Source organism: Nycticebus coucang, chromosome 2 (assembly GCF_027406575.1).
Source record: "Nycticebus coucang isolate mNycCou1 chromosome 2, mNycCou1.pri, whole genome shotgun sequence".
Taxonomy (NCBI): domain Eukaryota; kingdom Metazoa; phylum Chordata; class Mammalia; order Primates; family Lorisidae; genus Nycticebus; species Nycticebus coucang.
The window spans coordinates 75,985,999-75,993,031 of record NC_069781.1 but is presented as its reverse complement, the minus strand read 5'-3'; the positions used below and the strand labels follow the sequence as shown (position 1 = coordinate 75,993,031).

Below are 7,033 nucleotides of genomic sequence, written 5' to 3'. Positions count from 1 at the left end.
AGGATCTACCAATAACTATAATTAATCTACATGAAAAGAGCCAATAATCCCTTATATCAATGGGCAAGAGAGATGAATAGAACCTTCTCTAAAGAAGACAGATGAATGGCTAACAAACATATGATAAAATGCTCATTATCCCTAATTGTTAGAAAAAGGCAAATCAAAACCACCCTGAGATATCATCTAACCCCAGAGAGAATGGCCCCCATCACAAAATCTCAAAACTGAAGATGCTGGCGTGGATGTGGAGAGAAGGGAACATTTTTAAACTGCTGGTGGGACTGCAAACTAGTACAACCTTTTTGGAACAAAGTATGGAGAACTCTCAAAAAAACTCAAACTGGACCTCCTATTTGATCCTACAATCCCATTACTGGGCATCTACCCAGAAGAAAAGAAGTCCTTTTTACCATAAGGGTACCATAATTGCTGCAGACTTTGTGAAATCCATTATTACAGAGAGGCAGCCAGTCCTTCCTGACACACCACACACTATCTCCCTGTGAAGTGCTTTCTTCCCCTTACAGTACAGATTAATTTTATTATATTAAATTTGGAAGGGTGTGGTCAGACAGACATAAATGAGTCCAGGAAGCTCACAGGGTTTAAAGACATGAATTCAAGCCTTTGGCAAGTGCTCTCATGAGCTGATGGATTTCCCTCCCTCCCTCCCTTCCTTCCTTCCTTTCTTCCGTCTTCCTTCCTTCCTTCATGGCCATGTGAAGAACACTGCCCTTGAGTTATATAAAGCTGCTCTTCCTTGCCACATTCATGCAAGGAGGTGATTTACCCTGGACCTTTGTAGCAGAGGGCACCCATGTGAACTTGGCCAGGCCTGTGCCATACATTTGTAGATGCTGGCATTTCAGGGGCTTTCCAGCTTCCTTCCACTTCCATCCATCCCTCAATACCCGGTAAACAGAGGTGGAAGTGCCTCTACCTCTGTGTCTTTCTGCTACTGCTTATTGGCTACAAATAGGACTTTCCCCTAGAAAGTCTCCCCTTCCTTGGCAAAAAGAGGAGTTTGCAGGAGGCATTGCACCTGATACCAATGAATCAGAGACTTGGTTGGGGCTGTTGACAGCCAAACTGTTACCCTGTGGGGCAAAGAAAGAGTTAAAAGCCAATTACATGCCAGACCCACCCTAATGGGCTTTACAGGGACTAAGATTGATGAGTGGTTTTCATTCTTTTTGGCTCATGGAACCCTTTTAAGATTAAGAATAGCTCAACATGGAGTAAGTACTGAGTGACGAGTACTGACTTAAGAGTTTATATAGATGGATATATCTGAAGATAAAAAACTTAAGGTCAAAGACACTTCCCCCATGAAGTAGCCGACATCAAGTTTGACTCCCTTACTCTTACAAGAACAAATTCACTTATGTAGACTATTATTGGGGCAACGAATGTATGGAATCCTTGGAGAAACATGCTTCTATGGAGTAGGAATGATTTATGTATCACTTTCTTTCCCTCTTATTGTCTGCTCTGATAGAGATTTCAAGAGTGGGCCCTTTTTCTGCTGAGTCCCCCAAGACACCCTCCCCCTTTCTAAGCAGATAAGCCTGGACACTCTCACGGGAGTGAGGAGAGGATATTGTAAATGTCTCCCTTTGCCTGGGTAAGTGACCCAGACCAAATATTTTTCCTAGGTAGAAAACATAAGGAAGTCTGAGAGGAGAGTAGGGAAGTCAGGAAGAGAACAGAAATTTGGGGGTCATGGAGTGGTACAGCCCATGCAAGAAACCCCAAACATTGACATCCAAATTGTAGGTGGTCTTTTGCTTCTTTTCCCTGTAACTTTCCAACCTGTGCAGTAGAGGAAAATGGAGTGCACAGATGGAGAAGTTTCCTCCTGTTGCAATTAGCATAATACATTCCTGCCTGCTCGTTAAAGGATTCCAGAGTGTGAACCAAAGCGGGGGAAAGTATGATTTAGGGAATTACCCAGACACAATAGGTTACAAAGCCAGGTGTGATGGAAACAAAGGTAGAAGCTTGGGGTATGACTCCATCCCTTCTAGAAAAGACCAAGAAGGTTGGTAAAGCACAAACCCTCTCTCACTACTCCAAAGCTCAATCCATTTGGCTTAAGAGGCTTTGCATGTTTTAGTCAGAGTTGATATGACACATGAAAAACCATCTAATTTTCACTTCATCCTAAACTCTACAAGCAACATTAACATCTGTGTTTATTTTCTTGAAAACTGGAGAAACAAGTATTAATGTGGTTGAAATCACTCTCAAACACTTTAAAATTATGATTACAAATAGTAGAGGAAAGCATGGGGTACAGCAGGCTAAGAAGTTTGTGTGGGGAGGGTACATACTGAGACCCAACCAAGGCCACATCAAACCAGAATGCCAGGCCATGGATGAGGCCAGACTGTGCCATCTGAAACACGAAGAGGATTTCTACTCTGCAAGGAAAAGAAAGAAAGGAAGAAAGAAAGAAAGAAGAAACACTTGGAATTACTTTTTATTATTGTTGACAGATATACTAAATACATTTGTGAGGTCAGTAGGAAAATTCACAGAATATTTTCTTTCTCTCTTAAGCACTTTTGCTTTGGCAACAAGGATCTCTCAGTGTGTGATTAATGCTGGGTGAAACTGCATATTTGAAAAGCTTGCATCTTGACAAAACCCTGTCAGAACCATGCTATCTGCTATAATGACCCAGAACTGCCTAATGTCTGGAACCAGTTTTGACTATTAAGAGGAGGACTCAGGACACAAGTGACAACCATCTCTCAAGGAACCAAAACATGGATGGTGGCAGTTCCCCTATGTAGCTGTCCAGAAGGGAAAATACATTGAGGCCTGTGAAAATTGAGTGGATCACAAGGGGAGCATCCAGCTCAGAAGGTCATGGTCATAGTTCATTTCCTTCTCAGGGAAGCAATTTAACTTCTCATCAGGCTGTAACAAGAGTCAGGCAGAAGTGGCTATGGTTTATGCCAAATGCAGAATAAGAGAAATAAAAAAAAATATTGGAAAAGAGACTACAACTTCTGGATGCTGAACCTATGTTAGCTGCAGAATTTTGGAAAGTCACTTAAATTCTCTGTTGAAAGGTAGCAAAATCTTCACAATGTTCTTGTGTGCCAAATGCAAAAATGCTTATGAGAGTGCTGCACAAACTTTGAAGCATTTCATCATTTAAAGGTGATATTGATCCATCATTGGAGCTGTATCACTCCAAAGACTCTTATTTTATTGAAAACTCTGGAGATTTTCAAAGGGGGTTGTATGTTATTTGCATTCATAGTGCAAAGGCTTAACATCGTTTACCCTTTAGCAATTAGAATATTTTTAGAGTTTTCCATTGTACTTGTCACATTGAATTTATTGATGATACACTTCTCATTTTTTTGAATCCTCCTCAATGGACAATGAGCTCCTCAAGAATAGAGACTTCACTAATTACATGAGTACCAGCACCAACACAGTACCTGGCATAAAGTAGGATCTCAATAAACATTGTTGACTCAATGCACAAGTGAATGAATGATATCTCTGGAAAACTTACATAGATAGAATATTCAAAAAAATTTCACAGACTCAGGAGAAAGCCCAGAGCAGCAAATGAAGCTAATGAAAGTCGATTTTGTCCAGAACTTTGGTTGTTATTAGAGTTGTTCCCAAATGCCAGTTCTCTTTTTCTGGTCCTATGGCAGGGTTGCATTTTTTTCTCCACTTGAGCTCAGGCATTGCCATGTAATTTGCTTTGACTAATTAAATGGTAAGAGAAGTTACGTGTGTCATTTTACACAGAAGCTTTAATTGTCAGTGCATATTTTGCTATGCTCATTCTTTTTCTCGTCAGCGACCAGAATTTTTCCAGATAGAAGCTGGTACATCAGCCTAATTACTGGTGTGGGTATTCCATGGTAGATCTAAAGCTTGTTTATGATGGGTAAATATTGTAGGAGAGCAAGACACATATGTTATTAGAAGCCACGGAGGCTTCTTTTTGTTACTGAAGCATGTAATAGCCTATCCTAACTGATGCTGGATATGCTTTGTGGTCTCAAGATAAGCGATTTTTTTTCCTTTTAGTTAGCTGGTTGCACTTTCTAAAGTCTGATCATTGCTTCCTCAATACCTCCAGACAAATCACAATGTGGTTGGCTTTTAATGTTCTTATTCAGAAAAAAAAAAAAAATGAATCCTGATCTTCTCAGAGAGAAAAGGGCAAAATGCTAGTGAATGATCACCCAAAGGGGATTTGTTCATATCACCATCGAAAAAAATGGAATGAACAAGGCATGAGTCTTCATTGCAGAGTTCTTTTCAAGTAGAGAAGGGGACAAGAACTAACATTTACTGAGTGCCCTCTTTAAAAATGAGCCAGTGCGTATAAAATACATAGCACAGTACTTAGTAAATAGTAAACACTTAGTGGGTTGTAGGTCTTTTCTTGTCATTATTACATGCACTGGCCTGTGTGAATTCACATATATACTCTCACTTGAAAGGCATTAAAGCAGAGTGGTTAGAAGCTCAGAATTTGGAGCTTTCTGAAAGGTTCAAATCCTAGTTCTAACACACTTCTTAATTCTGTGACCTTATGTAACCTGTTGTTCCACTCTGCCTCATTTTTGTCATCTGTAAAATGGGGATAACAATGGTTCTATTCACATGTTTGTTGTGCATTTAAATAAGTGATTGTACAAAAAGAGCTCAGAATAGTGTCTAGTTGTATAAATACAAGCTGTGTTGTGACTATTTAATTTTTCTCATTCAATTCTTAAAACAATCCCATGAATGAGACATCATTACCCTTATTCTGCAGTAAATGAATCTAGTATTGCTGCACCATTCCTGTGTGTGACTCACATCTAAAATCTTCCACCCCGTGCAAGCAGCAACATCTGCATTGAAGTTTTGTGGTGAGAGATGTAAAGAGTTTTAAACATCAGGAGCAACACTGATTTGCACAAACCTGTGTAGAGCTTCTTCCTCTGCATCCATAACATTTACTGTGTATTTGACTATCTGAGCCATCAAAATCTTAATGTTAAATGTGACCTCAGGGGGAAAAAAATCAAGCAACTTTGTAGTTAAATTCTCCTCATGCAATTTTAGCTCCTCGGGATTTAGGATATAGAAGGTATGAGCTTAATGAGAATAATAGTAAGAATAAAACTAGCATTTATTGAAAACTTACTATATGCTAAACACCAAGTACTAAGGGTTTTATTGAGCTATATCATTCATTCCTTGAAATGTCTCTAGAATAGCATTTAGTAAGTTTTTGATAATCCCAAATTTATTAAGGGTGAGGATTTATTTCTTCCCCTTGAATTCTGTCCAAGAAATTCCATATGAACTTAGTGCCCTCTCAGCAAGTTGAACCTTGCTCAGCAACAAGTGTTGCATGTGGTCCCAGCTTGGCCAATAAGAGCATTAATTTCCCCCTGAAGATAGTGATTGGTTGGATGGTCACATGACACAAGATAGGGCAATCAAGGTGTATCTAAACTAAATCTGGGGGTTTTGCCTGCGTCACTAGGAAAAGGCAGCCTCTCCTGAAGAACTTAAAGTTTTAAGAATCAGAGGAATATCTGCAGCCATTTTGCTATTATACCATAATAGGAGTGCTTGTGTAGGAGGGAATAGAGTTAAATCAGAGGAAGTGGAGACAAGTGGTGAGAGAAAAATCAGATCCTTGCAACACTGTTGGAGTTTCTGCAACAGGATCCCAAAGCAAACTCCATCTCCAGGCTTTGCAATTTTTGAGTGACAGTCATTCTATTTTAGCTTAAGCCAGTTTGTTTGGGGTTTCCTTCCATTTACAAATGAAAGAATTTCAGATGATGCAAACTTAAAATTTTCCCAAGGATACAGAGCCAATGGGACCACAACAAAAATCCAAATCTGATTAACAGGAAAGTTTTAGCTCTAAGAACTTACTATATGTTAAACATCAAGCACTAAGGGCTGTTTTGTCATCCTCTTTTTTTAACTATTGGCCACTAGAATCGATGGGAAGCTGTGAATTATTAAACAAGTGTTAGGGTTGAGTGTGTGTGTGTGATGTGTCAGGGCACTGAGGCAACTGGAAGGTAGTTGGAAAATCTCCTTGCTTTCAATAATATCACTTCACCTTTTTGTTTGTTTGTTTTGAAACAGAGTCTTAATCTGTTATCTTTAGTAGAGTGCCCTGACATCAGCCCAGCTCACAGCAACCTTGAACTCCTGGGCTCAAGCAATCCTCTTGTCTCAGCCTCCTAAGTAGCTGGGACTACAGGCCTCTACCACTATACCTACCTAATTTTCTATTAATATTTTTAGTAGAAATAGTAGTTCAAACTCCTGAACTCAAGCAATCCACCCACCTCGCCTCCCATAGTGCTAGGATTATAGGTGTGAGCCACCACGCCTATCCTCTGACATTATTTTAATTGATTGGGACATCAGACCTGGAAGACTTAAAAGCCTGGCAGCAAGGGCTATGTGAATGAGTGAACAAATCAATACAGAAAGCCTGTAAAGAGGGCACATTTACTATTTTTGGCTGTCTGAAGTATCCGTCCACTGCTGCACCCTGCAGACTAGACAGGTTGACCCCATAGAAGCACTTCTGGTACCTGAAATGGGTAGTACAAAGCCTCATCATGCATCCTGCCCTCAGCTGAGTCCCTGAGCCCCAATTGCTGTGATGTGCTGTGAGGCTACTTCATAGGTCCTCTACGTGAGACCTGGACTGAGTGTTTAAATATGTGAAGGGTAACTGGTCTATAGGAATTGGCAGGAAATGGTCTCTAAAAAATCTGTAGGCCTGTACCTGACCTGGGGTTGGGGGAGAGAGCAGAGGAGAGGAAGCTGAGTTGAAGGAAATTACTTGTGTGATTACTGGGAAGGATAATTGGGGGCAGGAAGGCTGTTGGGCTTCCTACCCTTGATCTCATGCCCCGCAGGTGGCCTCTAGCTCTGTGCTGTGCTATGCAAGTGCTGAAATGCAATTTCCTTGGCCCTCTCACTGTCCCAACCCAGAGCACAACTTTAGATCTCCAAAGCC

At 40.4% G+C, this 7,033-nt stretch overlaps 1 pseudogene; it reads right to left on the bottom strand.

Annotated features, from left to right (window-relative positions):
- Positions 1-958: 958 nt before the first annotated feature.
- Positions 959-6,628, bottom strand: LOC128597100 (histone-arginine methyltransferase CARM1-like; annotated as a pseudogene).
- Positions 6,629-7,033: the final 405 nt, after the last annotated feature.